The sequence below is a fragment of the Myodes glareolus genome, chromosome 20, assembly GCF_982192425.1.
Source record: "Myodes glareolus chromosome 20, mMyoGla1.1, whole genome shotgun sequence".
NCBI classification, from domain to species: Eukaryota; Metazoa; Chordata; class Mammalia; order Rodentia; family Cricetidae; genus Myodes; species Myodes glareolus.
The window spans coordinates 30710245-30728874 of record NC_142045.1 but is presented as its reverse complement, the minus strand read 5'-3'; the positions used below and the strand labels follow the sequence as shown (position 1 = coordinate 30728874).

General features: G+C 42.5%; 1 protein-coding gene across 2 annotated transcripts in view; it reads left to right on the top strand.

The window, feature by feature from the left end:
- Nucleotides 1-18630, top strand: part of Trpc4 (transient receptor potential cation channel subfamily C member 4) — a 163097-nt gene that overhangs the window by 96221 nt on the left and 48246 nt on the right. The gene's annotated exons all lie outside the window — the stretch shown is intronic.

The following is an 18630-nucleotide window of genomic DNA, read 5'->3' as shown; positions in this document are numbered from 1 at the left end:
CCTGTGCCTCTCATAGGAGCATTGTCATTTTGACTTGCAGCTACTGAATATACAGCTTACTGAGAGTGAGGACTAGGAATTTAAATAGTGTGTGTAGTACGCTATTCTAAAGCTCTAGGATGAGGTATGAAAATTCTTGCTGGAATGTTTGAATTGCTTTCGAATCAAGTAATGCGGTACCCACAAAGAATCGTGGCTATAAATCATGGTCTTAACTTAGTCTTAACTGAATAGAGGAAAAGGTTCTAACAATCTTCAACTTTATACAATACTTTTGGTAAAGGAAATTATTGCTAACAGAAACACAGGTAAATATTTTGGTGGCCCTTCTCAGATGTATACACCCAAACCTGCATTGTAAATGTTTAAAAGAAGGTGAAATAGTCACTCACAGTTAGTAATAATATATCTGTGTGGCAGGAAGCAGGGAGGTTCTGCTTGCTATCAAGTGGACTTTTCTCTGCCAGAGAATTTGGCAAGAAATGTTGGGTGTTTCTGAACCCCCTCAGGACTTTCATCTCCTTCCCCTGAACGTCCAGATGTGGGAAGAGGAAGATTCCGTGTCATTGAGTCACCTTCAATACTGCTAAGATTTTACTGAGTGTGAAAGCCCCTTTTTTTTGTTTTAAGAGACAGAGTCATATGTTGGGGGAGAGCGGATGCTGGCACCGATTATAGGGACATAGCATCTGTTCTTGCTTCCTCTTTCTGGTAGCAATAGATCCAGAGATCAGAAAAAAAAGAGTCTGAGATAGTTTGACAGGAAAGCTTAGCTTGCAAAAAAAAATCACAATTCCTTATACTCTGAAATCTAGCTTCAGGACATTTACTCTTGAGTGTGATTCCTGTCTGTCCGTCTGTCTGTATCTATCATTTATTTCACTCCAGACTCACAGACAGATGAACTAGAACTAAGGATCCACACATAAGCTCCTATACCCATTGCCACCTGATTTTGTTTTTATTAAGAGACAAAGAATACACATAGGAGAGAAGACAGCATCTTTAACAGGTAGTGGTTGAGCTGAACATTGGCAGGTCGAAAATGAAGTAGCGCCTTCTCTCATCTAGAACAAATCCCAGCTTCAAATGGGTTAGGGACCTCCATGTAGGACCTAATACCTTGAATATGATAGACGAGAGAAAACAACCTTTCTGAATGACCTGGATAACACGGGCGTCAAAATCAACAATTAATAATTGACACCTCATGAAACTAAAAAGCTCCTGCATAGCAAAGGACACGATCATTCAAAGGAAGAGGGAACACATAGAGTGGGAAAAGGTCTTTAGGGTCTGTGATATACAAATATAACAACGGCAACAAAAATACAGGTAAACAATGGGGTCGAACCAAACAGAATTCCTATGATTTCCTGTAAGCAAATTAGGAATTACAGAGAATCGAGTTCGCGTAAATTCTTCTGTCTGATAATCAGGCCTTTCCCATCTAGAGTAACCAGTTCTGAGGTAGTTGCTTAGATGGCAGTGGGATCAAGAGCCTGTGGGTTGCTTTCCATCAGGCTAATTGGAACATGGTGGGAGGCAAGGTGGGAAGAGGAGGGCTGGAGCGGACATAGTGCTGTCTTAAGGAAGTCACCAATATTAAGTTCTTCCTTTACATTAGCCTTGTTTTAAGTTTTGCTGTGAGCTTTGTGGTTTTATATGCATAACTCCTATGCTTTCTGCTCTGCTTTTATCATAATTTATTGTAGTGTTGAGAACTGAACAGAGGGCCCTATGCACGCTAGACATACAGTCTGCCCCTTGTATCATGCCCAGCCCTTGGTTCATGAAACAGGGTCTCACAGTGTTGCCCATGATCGACATGAATTCACTATGTATCCTAAGCGGGCCTTGAACTCTTGTTCCTCCTACCTCTGCCTCCCAAGAGCTGGGATTATAGAGTCACACATTCATACATTATTTTTTTTGATATTTAAAGGCAACCAGCATGAATCTTTTAGAGATGATAAATTTAGAGACAATCCCCAATTTGTGTTACATTCTTCTCAAGTCGTGAGTAAGTTTGAGAACATGTGTATCAAGTATTGAATATTCCACGAAAAAAAAAGCAAGCTGCTAAAAGCTGTCTATATTCTGTTTCATGTTATGCCCAGTAACATGGAGGTACAAATCATGGTTGCTATATTTAGAGTTTCAATTTTCCATGAGTAGCGAGAACTACCCATCCTCCAGAGACTAAACATTATAAAATTAATTTGTTCTCATATATGACTTGAACACCAATGTGTCTTGCATAAAATTCCAATATCGCTCTTTTCGTCTCAGTGCATTGACATAGTTGATACTTTTATATTAAAGAAAAGGTTATTTATTCATCGTTTGTCTTTCTAATTATATCTTCCATTATGTGTGCATAGGTCTGTTTATGTTAAGCAATAGGAGAGAGGAAAGAATGCTTTAGTATGGTCTGCTAAGGCGCCATCAGGAGGGTTAGAGAATTTAGAAGATCATAGGGTTAGGTGTGAAATAACTAATTTTTTGAAGTTAGATCTTAAGTAATGCCTGATGTCAAATTATGTAATTATCTCAGGGTGAGACGAACTGGAGTGTGTATTGAGTGAAACAAAGAGATGAAAACAGAAGACCATGAAGAGGCTGCTTTGCTGAGAGCCCTTGTTCGCTTTCTATGGCTGTGAGAAACACCGTCACCAAAAGCAAGTCAGGGAGGATTTTTTCTTTCAACTTCCAGCTGAGGGAAGTCAGGGAAGTAGAAGTCAAGACGGGAGTTGGTGCAGAGGCTGTGGAGGAATCAATCGGCTTACTGACTTCTTCAACATGGTTTGCTCAGCTTGCATTTTATATAACCTGGGACCAACTGCCCAGTGGGCTATCTCACACTAATCGTTAACCCAAGAAAATGCCCCACAGGCCAGTCCCCTCTTTCCTGATGACCCTAGCTTGTGTCCAGTTGACAAAGACCTAACCAGCACAACAGAAGAGACCAGTTGTCCTCAAGGTACCCATGGCCCCAGCAGATAGGGGCAGGCTTATTTTTAATAGCTTAGTATCACAGGAAAATTGGCAACTGACAAAGTGCACATATGTGAGTTGAACATTTGGTAAGTTTTGGGATGTGTGCAAACATCACAAGAACATTGTTATGGTTCAGCGCGAACATATCCACCTTTCTCGCAAGCCTCCTTTTGTTCTTTATTAATTGCACTGCCCCTCAAGCACCCGAAGATCTGATTTCAGTTGTTCCAGGTTAGTTTGCATTGTCTAAAGTGTTTATGATTAGGGTTGTACAGCATTCGTTGCTTTGAGCTCCTCCGTTCTGTCATTCGGCATAACTGGTTTTTAGAGACAGAGTCTCGCTATATAGCCATAGCTGGCCTAGAACTCACGGTGTAGAGTGAGCTGCCTTTGAACCACAGAACTCCCCTTGCCTTTGCCACCCCTTTCCCCCGAGTGCTGAGATTAAAGCCTTGTGCCAGCATACACAGCCAGCATAACTATTTTTAAGATCCAATAATAGTCAATTATAACATTTCCCTCTTTTTGTTGAAGAGCAATCTGACATTCGTGAACCTTTGTTCTCCTTTTCATGGGTTAATGGACGCTCAGTTGTTCTACTGTAAAGTAGAAAAAAAATCAAACAATCATGTCTTTATGCAGCTGTTTGTGTGGGCACACTCTTCATTTTTCTGAGGCTATATGGTGAGGGTTAGAACAACTTCATTATCAGTAATACATATTTAGTTAAAAATTAAGACTCTTCACTATTTTCCAAGGTTGCTAACAATTTATATTTGATGGACAGTATATGAAAATTGTAGTTTGATTCCATCAAATCCTCCTACACATATAGCTAATCTGTGTATCACTTGCCTTTTTGTTCCTGTGATAAACCATCATGATCTAGACTATTTATTTCTATAATAAACTCTTTTGGAAGAGTTTATTTTGGCTTGTGGTTTCAGAGGATTCGCGTTCATAATAGTGGAAACAATGGCAGCCGGCAGCAGGCAGCTGGCAGGGCTCACATCTCAAGGAGGAGTATAAAGCAGAGAGAGGGGAGAGAGAGAGAGGAAAAGGGATGAAGGAGGACCGAGAGAGACAGAGACAGGGACTGGCACTAGGCTATTGAAACCTTAGTGCCTGCTCCCAATGGTGTACTTCCTCCAGCAAAGGCCACACCTCCTATAGCTGCCCAGATACAACCAAGTGGAGACCAAGTGTTCAAATGCCAGAGCCTATGGGTGACATTTGTCATTCTCTACTACAGTCCATTCCATTAGCATTGCATATTGCTGGGGTCTCATTGTTGGGGACTGCAGGCCACCAGACCCCGAATTTGCTGTAAACAGCTTGTTTTCCTCTGCTCTGAGCAGCCTGCAGCTGCTCTGAGCACAAGACCCTGATGGCAGGGGATTGGGTTCTGATGGGTCTGCAACTGAAATATCCCGAGAGCTGGGGCGTGGCCAGAGCCCTATATAAGCTGCCCCTGAACACAATAAAGGGGCATTCTTGGGGAATTCAAGGATGACCCATGTCTCTCTCTCTCTGTGTGTGTGTGTGTGTGTGTGTGTGTGTGTGTGTGTGTGTGTTTGTGTTTCAATCTCCAGCCCCTTGCCCTACTCACGAACCTGCTCGCAAACCTTCCAGTAGTGCAGGCAGTATGCTACAGGCATAGTATCGTAGTACATATAGTACAGGCGCTACAGGACCGTAGTACACATAGTAGCACGGACTCTACATCTCATGGCTAACCATCTTTTCCTGTGTGTCTTCTGGTAATGCCCGAGCAAACCTTGCACCCAGTTTGGGTGTTGCCTGCTTTTTGGCTATTGTGTTTAGCTTGAATGATACGTAGCTGAGGGAAAGTTTAGCTTCACAGAGACACTGCTTGATGTTGTATGAGGAAGGAGAAGAGTTGATGGCTCCTGTCTCATCTGCATGGATAGTTTAGAGGTAACCAATGTAATTTGCACACTTAGATAAGCAACATGATGGAACATAATCTAAATTGTGAATTGTGTTGAATTTTGGATGTCTGTGATGTTTAAGTAATAATTTTTTCAAGAAAAAAAAAGCTTGCTGGTAATTTAAGCTTAAAAGCCTCATCCAACCAGGCAAAGCGGGATCCGTGGAGGCTTTGCTTAAATTGGCAGCTCCTCATGAAACTGCCCCATCTCCTATGGGATAAAACCCAATACACAGTTTCTGTGTGTGTCCTTGGAGGTCTTTTAGTTAAAAAGGCACAGTGCTGGACCAGATTAATGTTCCACACCCCTCATTTCAAACGACCAAAATAGAATTTTTTCCCCAATTCCATTGCATGGTAGCCCTAACTCACATGATAAAGAACTGATTGGTTAATACTTCACCTGTGTAAATAATGTAACGTTTTATGTCAGTTAGAATAGGTCACTCTCCTGACAACCCTTAGGAAGATTGACCCACAGCTGGGGGATGACATGGGGTAGCTTTAAATTTCTAACTGTGTTAGCCTGAACATTTATTATCAAAGGTTATCTCAGAATAATAAAACAGAAAGCAACAGAGACAGGAAAGGGGAAGGGATTCAACATCAAAAAGAAGAGAAAAATCGGGTTCACTCAATTTATTAAAAGATGAGATTTTAGAGACTGGAGTGATTGGTCAGTGGTTAAGAGAACTGACTGCTCTTACAATGTGTGTGTGTGTGTGTGTGTGTGTGTACATTATGTTCCAAGCACACACATGGTGGCTTACATCCATCTGTAACTCCAGTTCCAGGGGATCTGACGCCCTCTACTGGCCTCCATGGGCACTGCACTCATGTGGTACACATGTATACATGCAGACAAAACACTCATATATGTATATGTATATGTATATACCTGGGTTTAAAAGAATGTGGATTTAAGTTATTAGTGACAGTTAATTGACAGTGTTTCATAGAGTTATTGGAGTTTTAAAATGCTTCATGGAGTTGATATTTATTGGGAGCATGTGAACTAGTAGCTGCAATGTAACCTATCATGTCAAAGCTATGTATTAGGCAACTATCAGAAAATGTATGATTATGAATGTCACATCTTGGTATTTTAGCAACTTAGCCCTAGTGCTAAAGAACACATCCTTATTTGGATACAGGATTGGTCTACATGAGACGTCGGAAGATGAGGTCACTGGGCTCCTTGCTCCTGTGTGGCTACGATTGCTTTCCTTATATGACATGGTAGTTGGTGCAAAGTGAGGCACCCAGGCATCACTGTATTGTGATGACACAGGCAGAGACTGGAATGAGGTCCCTGCATGCCAAGGAATGCCAAGAATTGACAGACATGTAGCAGACAGCGGGAAGAGGCAAGGGGAAGATTGCTCTCATCAGCACCTAGATATTAGGCTGTGAGCCTCCAGAACCAGGAAAAAAAATTGTGAGTCATTTCAGCTGCCCAATGTATGGCCCTTTATAAGACAACATTCTCAAAAACTATACAACAAGAAGGTTCATTGTAACAATATCACATAGAGCTGAAAATGATACAATGATGTATGCAAATGTTATAACAACAAATTTACTAGTATCCATAGTCAGAGTTATCAGTGAAGTTCTTTTCCCTACCTCCAATCCTCAGCTGCAGGTCCTGATGGTCTAAGCTGCCAAGAACTAATGCCACAGGCTCAGCGATGTCTTTGCACGGCAGACAATTATTGCCTTGGGATGCCCTGAAGAAAGCTGTGCCAGCTAGGGCTTGAACAAGCGGAGTTTGTGTTCATTTCAAACGGAAGTCCTGAAAAGATTAAGTGAGAGGAAATGATGCATTGATCGTTTTTAGGAGCGTGATTTGGATCATTATAAAGAAACCAAAAAGAATCAAAAAACAAAAACAAAAACAAAAACAAAAAACAGTGTCAAGCCTGTAGTTAACAATCCCAGTGAGAATCTGTTTTCTGTTTTGTTTGGTTTTTTTGAGATGAGATTGTCTCATTGGTCTAGTGTCTGCTATTTAGGTGAGAGGCTAACTGGCCAGCAAACCTCAGGAGTCTGCCTGTCTCTGCCTCTCCAGCAATTGCTACTGCAGGAGGATGGAGAGATGCACTGGCAAGGACTGGGGTTTAGTGCAGATGCTGAGACTGCCGGCATTGGTGACAGTCAGGAGAGAGACTGAACAGTGAAGACAAAGCACTGTCTCCTCTAAAAACACACTGCCCCTCATTCTCTGCCTCCTGCAAGGGATGTGGAGAGGAGCCACCCTCATCATTATGTACAGTTTTGTCCATATGTCTGTCCCCTTTGTGACTGTTCTAGTGAGAGCAGACAGACCGCTCTAGGTGCCAGTAACTCTGTGAACCCTGCTGTCTGCAAAACACATTATTTCATCTGTGTTGCAAGCTAGAGGGTTTGATTCCAACTTCAGTAGCAGACAACTTAGTAGTGTAATAAAGGATTTCAGTTATTGTTTTTCCCAGGATGGCCACGGTTGTCTTCAAAGCTATGCATTGTCAACAGCCAGGAATTCAGTGAAGGGAGAAACATCACAGAATGTGTTAGTCCGGGTCCTCTAGACGAACAGAACAGACAGCACAAATGTATATTAAAAGTTAGATTTACTAGATTGCCTTACCCAACCAGAGTCATCCAAAAATGGTTGTCTCACACTGAAGAATCCAAGAACCCAGTAGTTGCTCAATTCAGGAGACAGGGTAGCTTCCTAGTTCCAATCTGGTGCCAAGACCTTAGAAGATTCCTGGTCTTCAGTTTATATTAGAAGAAAGTTTATCTTCCTTCCTTCCTTCCTTCCTTCCTTCCTTCCTTCCTTCCTTCCTTCCTTCTTTCCTTCCTTCCTTCTTTCCTTCCTTCCTTCTTTCCTTCCTTCCTTTCTTTCTTCCCTCTGTGCCTCCCTCCCCCCCTCTTCTTTCTTTCTTTTATTGTTTTTGCATTTTTTTTTCAAGACAGCATTTCTCTTTGTAGTCCGGGCTCTCCTGGAACCCACTCTGTAGATCAAGTCAGTCTCAGATTCAGAGATTTGGCTGACTCTGCCTCCCAAGTGCTGGGATTAAATATACGGGCCACTACCACCTGGCTGAAATATTCAGGTCTGTCCCTAATACTCAGGAAGGAATCAACAGTGGCAGCAGCAGAGTAAATGGACCCCCCCACCCAGCAGAAGTGAAGACCAAGCCTATATAAAAGTGAATAATTTGCCTTCTGCAATGTCCTTTTATATGGGCCCCTGCCAAAAGATTCCAGTGCCAGTCATGTCCTTCCCACATAGACTAGGACAATCAAGGCACCCTCCACAGCTGTGCCTGCAGGCCTGCCTGATAAGAACAGTGGTTTCTTGGGGCTGTCTTCCAGCTGATCTTAGTTTGATCCAAAGATGAAAGTTAGTGTCTGTTGAGGCACGGTGTGGTGGTGCATGCCTTTAATCTCAGCTTTCAGGCCCTAGAAATAGGTAGATATCTGTGAGTTCAAGACCAGCCTGGTCTACATATCAAGTTCTAGACTAGCCAGGGATACCTAGAGAGACCCTGTCTCAAATGTCTGCTTATGAGCTCAGTGTATACATTTCAAATACACGTCGTCTGTTTTCCTGAAATGTTTAGATCGGCAGAAAGGGATTTTTACACCGTGGAAATGACTTTAATTGTGGCTAGAAAGAGTGGAATTGGTCCTCTGCTTTCCAAAGGCTTATGTAATTTCATCCTCCTAGGTATAGGAAGTATACTATTTGACCCAGCTATTTCACTCTGGGCATATACCAAGACAACTCAGTATTCTAACAGAGATTTTTTGCACTGCCTGTGTTCACTGGTGCTTTATTCACTATAGCAAAGAATTGGAATCAACCTAGTTGTCAATCAACAGATGAATGGGTAACAAGACACATACACACGTATATGTGTGCGATGTATTTGTATATATACACACATTTTTATATATGAATGTTATTCTGCTCTAAAGAAAAATGTAATCATAAAAATCTGCAGAAAAATGGTTGGACTTGGAGTGTATAATGTTAACTGAGGTCACACAATCTCAGAAGAAAAAACTTGCATGTTCTTCCTCAGCTGCAGCATCTAGCCAGTGATGTATGTGGAAGTGAAAACCAATGTGCACATGGGTACAGTGTGTTACGTGGAAAGAGAACAAGCAAGGCTAAATAGTAGGAGATGAGGAAGGACTGACTTTAAGGGACGGTCGTGAGTTCTGAAAGATAGAAAGCCAATTGGTTTTCTACCTCTAACCCTGCCCTGCCTTTCTCGTTTTCTTGGTGGTGGGTAAGTGAATAAAATGTATCAGATAATGAAGTGCAAACTCTGCTGTGAAGCTACACAGTTTCCATTGTGGATGACCGCTCCAACTGCACAGAGGTTCACTGAAGTGCATAGTTATCCATCTGTTTAATTGCGGTGTGTGATTTTTTTTATTTCCACTTTTTTTAAAATAAAGTTTTAAAAAGAAATAGGCTGTTATGTGGAATCATGCAGGGCAGTGAACAGAACACTGACTAAGCCCTTTGTCTACTAAGAACCGTTAACTTGAACGCTCATCCGCTCATATCTGCTCTGGATTCTTGCCCTGAAGGAGACAGAATCACTATCCAGTCTTTCCTTTCATGGAGATTAAAATACCCTTTCTGATATGCCCGTCTCTGTGCAGAAGCTCTGGTTTGCTCTTCGGAGACTGTGATTGAAGAATCAATCCTGAATACTTGGCTGTGAGCCACACCTCACTCTATTTCCCCCCGTACTACTATCCTGAGTTATTCAACACATGAAGAAACACCCAGGCAGGATCCCATCAATAGCTAATAAATTCCCTCTTCCCCGTGTCTATTCATTTTAAGAAAATTTTAGGTAGTATTCTAAAAATAGCTGCCATTGTCACAAATTATTTCAATCATTTACTTAGGCTTTCAGATGGGTAATGGCGAGCAGGTGTGGAGATTGTACCAGCTAGTTCCCTTTGTGGTTTTTCAAAGGGCTGTCATTATCTAGGGATGATAGTTTCTGGCCACTTAGCTGGCTTTGTTGTCTAGGTTCAACTGATTTGTTTCTTTAGTTTTTGTTTGTTTGCGTGTTGAGACAGTGTCTCACTGCGCAGACCAGGCTAACCTCAAACTCTCGGTTTTCCCGTTTCAGATTCCTGAGTGCTGGGCTTGCAGGCACAAATGACCATGCCCATATCAAGTTCAATAGTTTAATGTATTCAGTGTTGAGCCATCACCGCCCTTCTTTTTAAGACTGCCTGGCGTTTCCAGCCTCCTGTTACCATTCCCGGTCATTGCAGATCACCTTCTAAACCAATTTTGAACATAGACCAAAGTATTTTAGGAAATGCAATCTTGTGCTTGTCGGACTAACACGATTAGTGAGAGTTTGGCTCTCCCTCACTGACACGGACATGGTATCCAAGGGCTTGGACATCCTTGAATCCTGTTCTGAAAGTCTAGTGTATCGTGCGTGCTGACGGACAGTGATTAGACAGCCTGATGGCCAGCTAGACAGCTCGCAAAGTTCTCCTTGCTAGCAGCAGAGGACCGGCTCTCAGGCTTCTCAGTTAGTCTTTCTGATCAGTCTTAAGATTCTTTTCATTGTCTTCTCGGATCTGATAAAAGATTCGTTTATTTTTTGTTTTATTTTAATTTGAAGAAAGCTACTGAAAACTAGGTATTTGAAAACTAGTTTTTTTATGAACACTTCCTCATTCTTGAGTTACTACTATTATTATGGATGTTATTTTTCTCATAGAACTCCTTTTTTACTAATTACCTTTTTATGACATCTTAATTAAAATTTGCTGATAAAATTCTCTCTCTCTCTCTCTCTCTCTCTCTCTGTGTGTGTGTGTGTGTGTGTGTGTGTGTGTCAGTGGTCATGACCTGATATTTTTATAATCACTAGAATGGATATTTGCAACGAATTCTAGCTAGTCTTTAACTATTTATTCTTTACACTAGAACTATAAATAGCTTCATTGGGCATAAAGCACATTAATCCAGTGTTTACAAACAGCAGTCACAGGAGTCGTACAATGCATACTGTTGCTCACTGAGTCTAAAGTTGGGTCCGATACCCTGCATCACTGACTTGTTCCCAGGTAATGCTAGTGTCACCAGTCTCAGCCCACCCTGAAAATAGCAAGGACATGGACTCGGGAGTTTCCTGAAGCAATATTTCCACATAGATGCTAAGAGATGGCGACAGCGTCCCTTTCTACTTTACCTCTGCTAAATCCACAGTAAATCACAGCCTAGCCCGTGGATTTCACCTCACCAATTTTCAGTACAGTCTTTTCTAAGCAGAAGCCAAGGTATAGTCACCGGTCAGCTTGCATCTGTCAAAATCCTGCCTGCTGTTCCAGGCTTAACTTGCTGCCCTTTATTTCCGGTGATCAATTTCCATTGAGCACCATCTACCCTGCCTCCCCTGCTTCGTGGACCCCCCTGTTTCAGAAGGCTGGACGAGGTTATCGACAGCACCACCCACCTTCAGCATATGACGAGTTCCCAGAAATGGACTGACTAGTTCCGGGAGACTGTGGTCGCTTCCACTCCCGGTTACCTAGCCAGCGTCTGATAGACAGTGAGTGCTGACTTTTATCACATCAGGAAGCAGCAGGGGACATGGGGCTTTGATTAATGAAGTGAATAGATTAAGCCAGTAGCAGATCTGAATGTGTTCAGGCAGACAGCAGACTAGAGGAACTGACTTCATCAGGAACTGGAAGTCCCTCTGAAAACAGCCAGAATTGAAGGTCACGGGCAGCTTTGAAGGGTTGTAAATGGCTGATAGAACTGAAAGGGTTTTTTTTTTTTTTTTCAGGTATGGACACCATGGTTCCTGGGAGCGCTCTGTGTCCAGAGAGCCCTGATCCCCTGTTATCAGGATTATAAAATGCAGTTTTGTAAAAACAAAATGAAATAGGAATGCTCAAGCCAGGCAGGATGGTTGTCTCTAGAATGTACCACATTTTGCTCTTTTTGAGAGTGTGGCTCTAGTGTAAATTTTAGGTACAAGTTCTTAAGCTAGAAACAAATATATAAGGCAAAGCTGAAAATATTAAGGAAGAGTAACTACTGAATCAACCACATCAGGCCAGAACGTTTATAGTGTTTTACTCATTGTCGGCTTCCTCTCAGCTTGCATTACCTGCAGTGACTGTTTCAATTCCCTTCTAGGCATTAGGCGATTGTTCAGTCGATTTAAGTACTTTTTAAAATATACTTTCCAATTTTATTTTTTTCTCATCATTTTTCTTTATGCTTTGGGATTTTAGTATTTGTGTGGCTGTTTATAATTTATTCACGTTGGATCACAGTTTATTTGTAAAAACAAGACTAGTAGATTCAGTCATGTTCAGTGTCTTCCGTGATTAGAATCCTGTGTTTCAGTAGTTCTATAAATACTCAAGATCGAGCTTTGGAAATGTCTTAAAGGTTATTGAATGCAAATGATGAGGAATTTAAAAGTAATTGTCAGTGCCTCTTTTGTAAACGTATGGAACCATTGTAAATCTGAATGTTTATAGTGTTTCCTTATGAATGTTAGCAATGGCTGGAGAGGTGCTGGCAGGCCTCTTCCTATAGGGGTTGTCTAGAGGCAGAAGCAAGGACCTGTGGTGAAAATCCCCTTTCTCCCGGACCAGAAGGGTGCAGAGGCTGGTGGTTTGTGTCTGGAGCCCAGGCTGCAGGCCCCGAGCTTCCTGTGAGCGGTGTTAAGGGGTCCGGGACTGGGGCTTCCCTGGATGAAATGGCATCTTAGTCAATGAGAGTTGTCAGTTCTCTGAAAGAGTCCTTCAGAAGGAACTGGAAAAATCTGAGCACATTGACAAGAGGTAGAAAAAGACCCAGAGAAGAAGTAAGGGAGGTAAGAAGGAAGGAAGAAACCAAAGACCGGGGGTGGGGGGGGGGGTGTTGGAGAAGTGAATGAGGTCATCTACCTTAGGAATTAGAAGTTTTTTATTACAAAAAGTCCTATAATCCATATCTCTTAGGTTCTCAGTTACCCTACTCCTGATGGTTGTTTTTCTAGCTCCTTCCATTTTACTTGCAAATTTCATAATTTCATTTTCTTGACAGCTAAATAATATTCCATTATGTAAATGTACTACATTTTAATTATTCATTCTTTTGTTTCTGGACATCTAGGCTATCTATAAGAGCTATGAGTTATTATGAACAGAGCAGCAGTGAACACCGATGAGCAAATCCGCTGTAATTCAATGTAGAGCCCTGAACACAAAAGACAAATATTATATGTTTTTCCTTAAATGTATATGGATGTTAACGTTCAGCTTTTGATAGGTATGCTACAATCCAAACATCCACAAAAGTTAGGTACTTACTGAAGGAGCAGAGGGGACTAGAGGATCGTCCAGTAAGACAATTAGAATTGAGTGTTATAGAGAGATGAAGGAAAAAGTAAAACAAGGGGCCGAATAGGGCGGGTGGAGGGTAGAGGAGGGAATGTGTGGAGGGGCAGCAACATTATGGGCCTTTGGAAGAGCAATGTGGAAACCTACAACTATAGAAGCTTCCTAACTTATATGCCCATGAAAAAATGTATGAATGGAGTCACCAACAAAATAGGGGAGACAGTGTGCCAGCTAGACATTTTATGCCCCCACGTAAAACTTCCAGTTCCTGGAATGGGTTATGTCTTACTTAGTCCCAGCACCCACATGGAAGCTCACAATTGTCTGTAACTCCAGCTCTAGGGGACCTAATACACTCTTCTGGCTTCTGCACATATCAAGTATACATGTGGTGTGCACTTACATGCATGTAGGCATACACATAAAATAAAAAATAAATCTCCAGTGAACATTATAGCTTGACTAAGGGCCCATGTGTTTAAGATTTGGCCCCTAGCATGTTTCTGTTGGAAGGGGATCCTCAGGGTATCAATGGATTGTCCCTGATCTATACCTCTTAGGGAAGCGAAGGGGAAGATGGGACATTCATTCTCTTCCGCCTTGGCAGATAATCTTGCCATCAAAATGAAGTGAAGGTGGCCAACTGATGGTGGTCTGAAAATTCTAAAATGGTGAGCCAAGACAAAGATGATATTCCCTACCCTCTCATGAAACTTGGATGAGGAGCAGAAGAGTTGTGAGTCCTTAACTTCATTTAGACTGTGTTGGCCCATCTCAATACCTTTTGTTCCCTTTTCTTGAGTGTGTAAATGTGTTATTGTATACTTACTCTCTCCATTGGGCTATTCATATGTGAAGACTGTTGATGAGATCATAGCCATTGATAGTCATGCTTTATTCATCTTCACTGGGTTCAGTGTGCCCTCTTAAGAAGTTTTTAAACAGGCTCCCTCAATCAAGATATCTCTTTCCTTGCTCTCATATCTGTCCTTCCTCCATCTCAACTATCCCATTCCCTCAAGCTCTCCCCAACCCTCCCCTTCTCCCCTCCTCATTCCCTTCTCCCCTTCCCTCTATCCCCCAACCCCATGCTCCCAAATTTTGTCAGGCCATCTTGTCTGCTTCCAATTTCCAGGTGCCTTTTTGGAGTTAGTGAGAAAAATTCCTAGAAAAATTCCTAGGAATCCACAAGGATGATCTCAGCTAAGACCCTAAGCAATAGAGAAAAGGGTGCCCGAACTGGCCTTGCCCTGTTGTCAGACTGATGATTATCTTAAATGTCACCATAGAACCTTCATCCAACAACAGATGGAAACAGAGGCAGAGACCTACATCGGAGTACTGGACTGAGCTCCCAAGGTCCATTTGAAGAGTGGAAGGAGTGAGATTATAAGCAAGGAGGTCAAGACCATGAGGGGTTCACCCACTGAGACAATGCACTGGGCTAATGGGAGCTCACCAACTCCAACTGGACTGGGAATGAACGGTCATGAAATCAAACTAATCCCTCTGAATGTGATTGACAGTTGGGGCAGACCGTCTGGCCAATGACAGTGGCACTGGGATTTGTCTCTACTGCATGTACTGGCTTTTGGGGGTTCTATTCTCTTTGGATGTATACCTTGCTCAACCTAGATGTAGTGAGGAGGGCCTTGGACTTTCCACAGGGCAGGATGCCTTGCCCTCTCTTAAGATTGGAGGGCCGTGGGGGGTGTGGAGGGAGTGGGGGGGAAGGGGAGGAGGGGAGGAAGTGGGAATTTGGATTGGTATTTTTTTAAAGTAATAAAAAAATTACAATCTCAAAAATAAACCAATAACATGTTGCCACCAAAAAAAAAAATTTTAAACAGACTGGAGAGAGAGCTCAGTAGTTAAGAGAACTTTTTGTGCTTGTAGGTGACCCAGCATTCAAGGGCATCAGTAGCTCCAGCTCTTAGGGGATCAGATAACCTCTGCTGGCCTCTGTGGTCACCAAACACACACAGAGTCCACATACATACATGCAAACAAAACACACATAAATAAAACAAACAAATCTTTTTTTAAAAAAAAATTTAAGCCAAAAGAATCTTTTAGCCTGTGCTAAATTCTAATTCTTCAAGAATATTTTGTCATGGGAAATGAAATAAACTTTACACTATTTGTTTATGCGGGAAGGATCATGGGGAGCAAGTGGGGCTCTAGAAGGAATAGAGTTTCTTAAGAGTTCATCGTGTTCTTGGTGAGAACTCTACAGATGCAACGGACACAACAGAAATCTGCTTTAAGCTTTGAAAGTCTGGCCTTGGTCAGCAAAAACAACAGCAACAAAAACAGATTTAAAAAAAGAAGAAGGAAGGAAGGAAGGAAGGAAGGAAGGAAGGAAGGAAGGAAGGAAGGAAGGAAGGAAAGAAAGAAGGAAGGAAGGAAGGAAGGAAGTCTCCTTGATGTAAATTTAAGCATTGCTTTCTACAGCACCTTAAAGTCACTTAAATTACTCGCCATGAAAACACAACACCCTCCTCACCCCAGCCTGGAGGCAAAGTCTCTTTTTATCTGTATTTACTCAGCCCGTGATCATAAAATTCGGATTTGTTTCATGTCGCTCTGCCCACTGTATGTATTGATTAATAAGTGTGCTGGATGAGAAGACCAACTATTGTTCATCTAATCAGCATGACTGAATACCTGGTGCTGAATCGCTCTTCTTTTTAAATTAAATCTATTTTACATCTGGAACGTTGTTTCCCTTCCTCCTCTACCCCTGTTTCCCCCCAACCTCTTCTCTGTGCACTCCCACAATCTGCTCCACCCCTGTTTTGGTAATCCACAAAACATAGTGTATTAAGTTGCAGTAAGACTAAGTACCTCCCCTTGTGTTAAGGCTCGGCAAGGTGATCCAGTAATGAGTAGAACCCTAAAAGCAGGCAAAAGAGTTAGACACAACCCCTGCTCTCATTGTTAGGAGACCCACAAGAACACCAACCTACACAATTGTTACATGTATGCAGAGGGCTCAGGTCAGTCCCATGCACGCACACTCATTGTTGGATCAGTCTCTCTGAGTTCCCATGAGCCCAAGTCAGTTGATTCTGTGGGTTTTCTTGTGATGTCCTTGACCCCTCTGGCTCCTACAATCCATCCTCCCTCTTTTCTGCAGGATTCCCAGAGCTTGGCCTAATGTTCTTTTTGTTCTCAGGGAAGCATCGTTTCTGGTCACCCAGAGATTGTTTGCTTGCTTACCGGCAATAAAGAGGTGGGGTTAAATCTCACCTACAGGAGATCCTTACAGCAAAGAGCTGAAGAAGAAAACTGAAGACTGTGGGGAAGGGTGGAAAGAACTCCGAAGGGTGTCTAGCTTTCTGTATATGCAAACTAGTTGTGATGCCTACAGAGTCCTTCTCAAGGAAGCTAAAAATGTCTGCCTCAGAACTTCACAGCCATTTCTCAAACACGCGGTACACTTTACACACCAGTGTAGGCTGTTCCCCCTGCCATGTCTTGCCGTGGACAACTTTCTTCTCTCAGAAAGGCGTCCCTGACCACTGCACCCGGAAGATTAACTTCCTCCCCATTCCCGTGATGCTGAGGTGTCAGCCGCAGTGAAGACACTTGTGGTAGAGAATCTGGACAGTGTATTTAAACACTGTCTCTTGGTCTGAAGCGTTGTCTAATTATAGATACTGCTTATAGCTTTCCCGCCTCCTAATTTAAAAGGGGAACACAGTAGCTACACTACATCTGAAGCATGTTACTGGGGTAAAGTGTTTGTGAAATAGCTTGTACGTGATAACTGGTGTATATGATCGAGTGTTCAGTGATTCTACTAAATTCAGCTATGATGGCTTTCATTGACTGTTTTGTAATATTTTATACTTATTTGCCTCTTAACTCAACCCAATTAAATATATATTTGCTTTTATGATAACAAAATCCATACACGTTTATGATGGAAAATATTAAATGAAGAAGTAAAATGAAAACCATGCGTAAGTAATGATAAATAACCAAGAAGTTGTGGTGTTAACAAATGAATTTCACGTCCTTCGTGTCTAGGTGCAGGGTGCCTGAGTGCTGGCCCATGCACCCTAAGCCGGTGGCCTCCCAGCTTGCCCACCTCATCCTCTCACAACCTTTAGCACCAAGGTTAAGGGGTCAGGGTCAAGCTTTCCTCATAAGGGCACTGGACAGGAAAGACTTGTCACCTTTGGTCCCCTTTTTCCTGAGGGTGCTAGGATACCCACCTAGTGACTTATCTAGGAAGTGTGACTGATTACCACCCCCCCCCACACACACATACAAAGTCTCCTCCCCACCCAGTGGGAAGGGATAGAGCCACAGCCCAAGCAGAACAAGATGCGAGTCATTGAAGAATCCCAGCCAGGGACACTTTTGATCCCGAGTCCCCAGAATAGAGCTGCTCAAGATTACCTCTGGCAGCCAGGCATCCTAGGGTGGCCAGAGCCACTAGAGAGACCCCGACTCAAACAACAGCGACAAAACTGCATCCTGCCCCGAGAGTCTTCTTAACTATCTGGCCATATTTTTTTATGTAGTATATCCTTTATCTCTTGGATAGTTTGTTGTTGTTGTTGTTGTTGTTGTTGTTGTTGTTGTGTGTGTGTGTGTGTGTGTGGACTTGACACAAATCTGGGAAGAGGAAATGTCAAATGAAGAATTGCCTCCATCAGGTTGGTCTGTGGAAATGTCTGCGGGGCATTTTCTAGATTGCTAATTGATGTATGTAGTAAGAGACTGCTCATTCATTTCCCAGCCACCCAGACTCAAGTAATCACACAGAAGCTATATTGATTACGACACTGTTTGGCCAATAGCTTAGGCATGTTTCTAGCTAACTCTTACATCTTAAATTAACCCCTTATTATTAATCTGTGTATCACCGCGAGGCTGTGGCTTACCACTAAGGTTCCAGCAAAGCTCTCTCCTTTGGCAGCTACATGGCATCCCCTTGAATCCACCCACTCTCTGTAGATCTCTGTTCAAATTTCATGCTTGACTGTACTCTGCTAAGCCATTGGCCAAGACAGCCTTATTCAGTAACAAATACAAACAACACATATACAGAAGGACATCCCACATCGTATGTAGGTGGACCCAGCCTGCTATGCGAACCATCTCTGGGCAGGGGGTCCGTAGACATTGTAAGAAAGACAGATGAGCAAGCCAATAAATAGCGTTCCTCAGTGGTCTCTGCTTGAGTCACCGCCTCCAGATTTCTGCCTTGGCTTCCCTACATAATGGACTCTAAGCTGTAAACTAAATAAATCACCTCCTCCCCAGACTGCTTCTGTGGT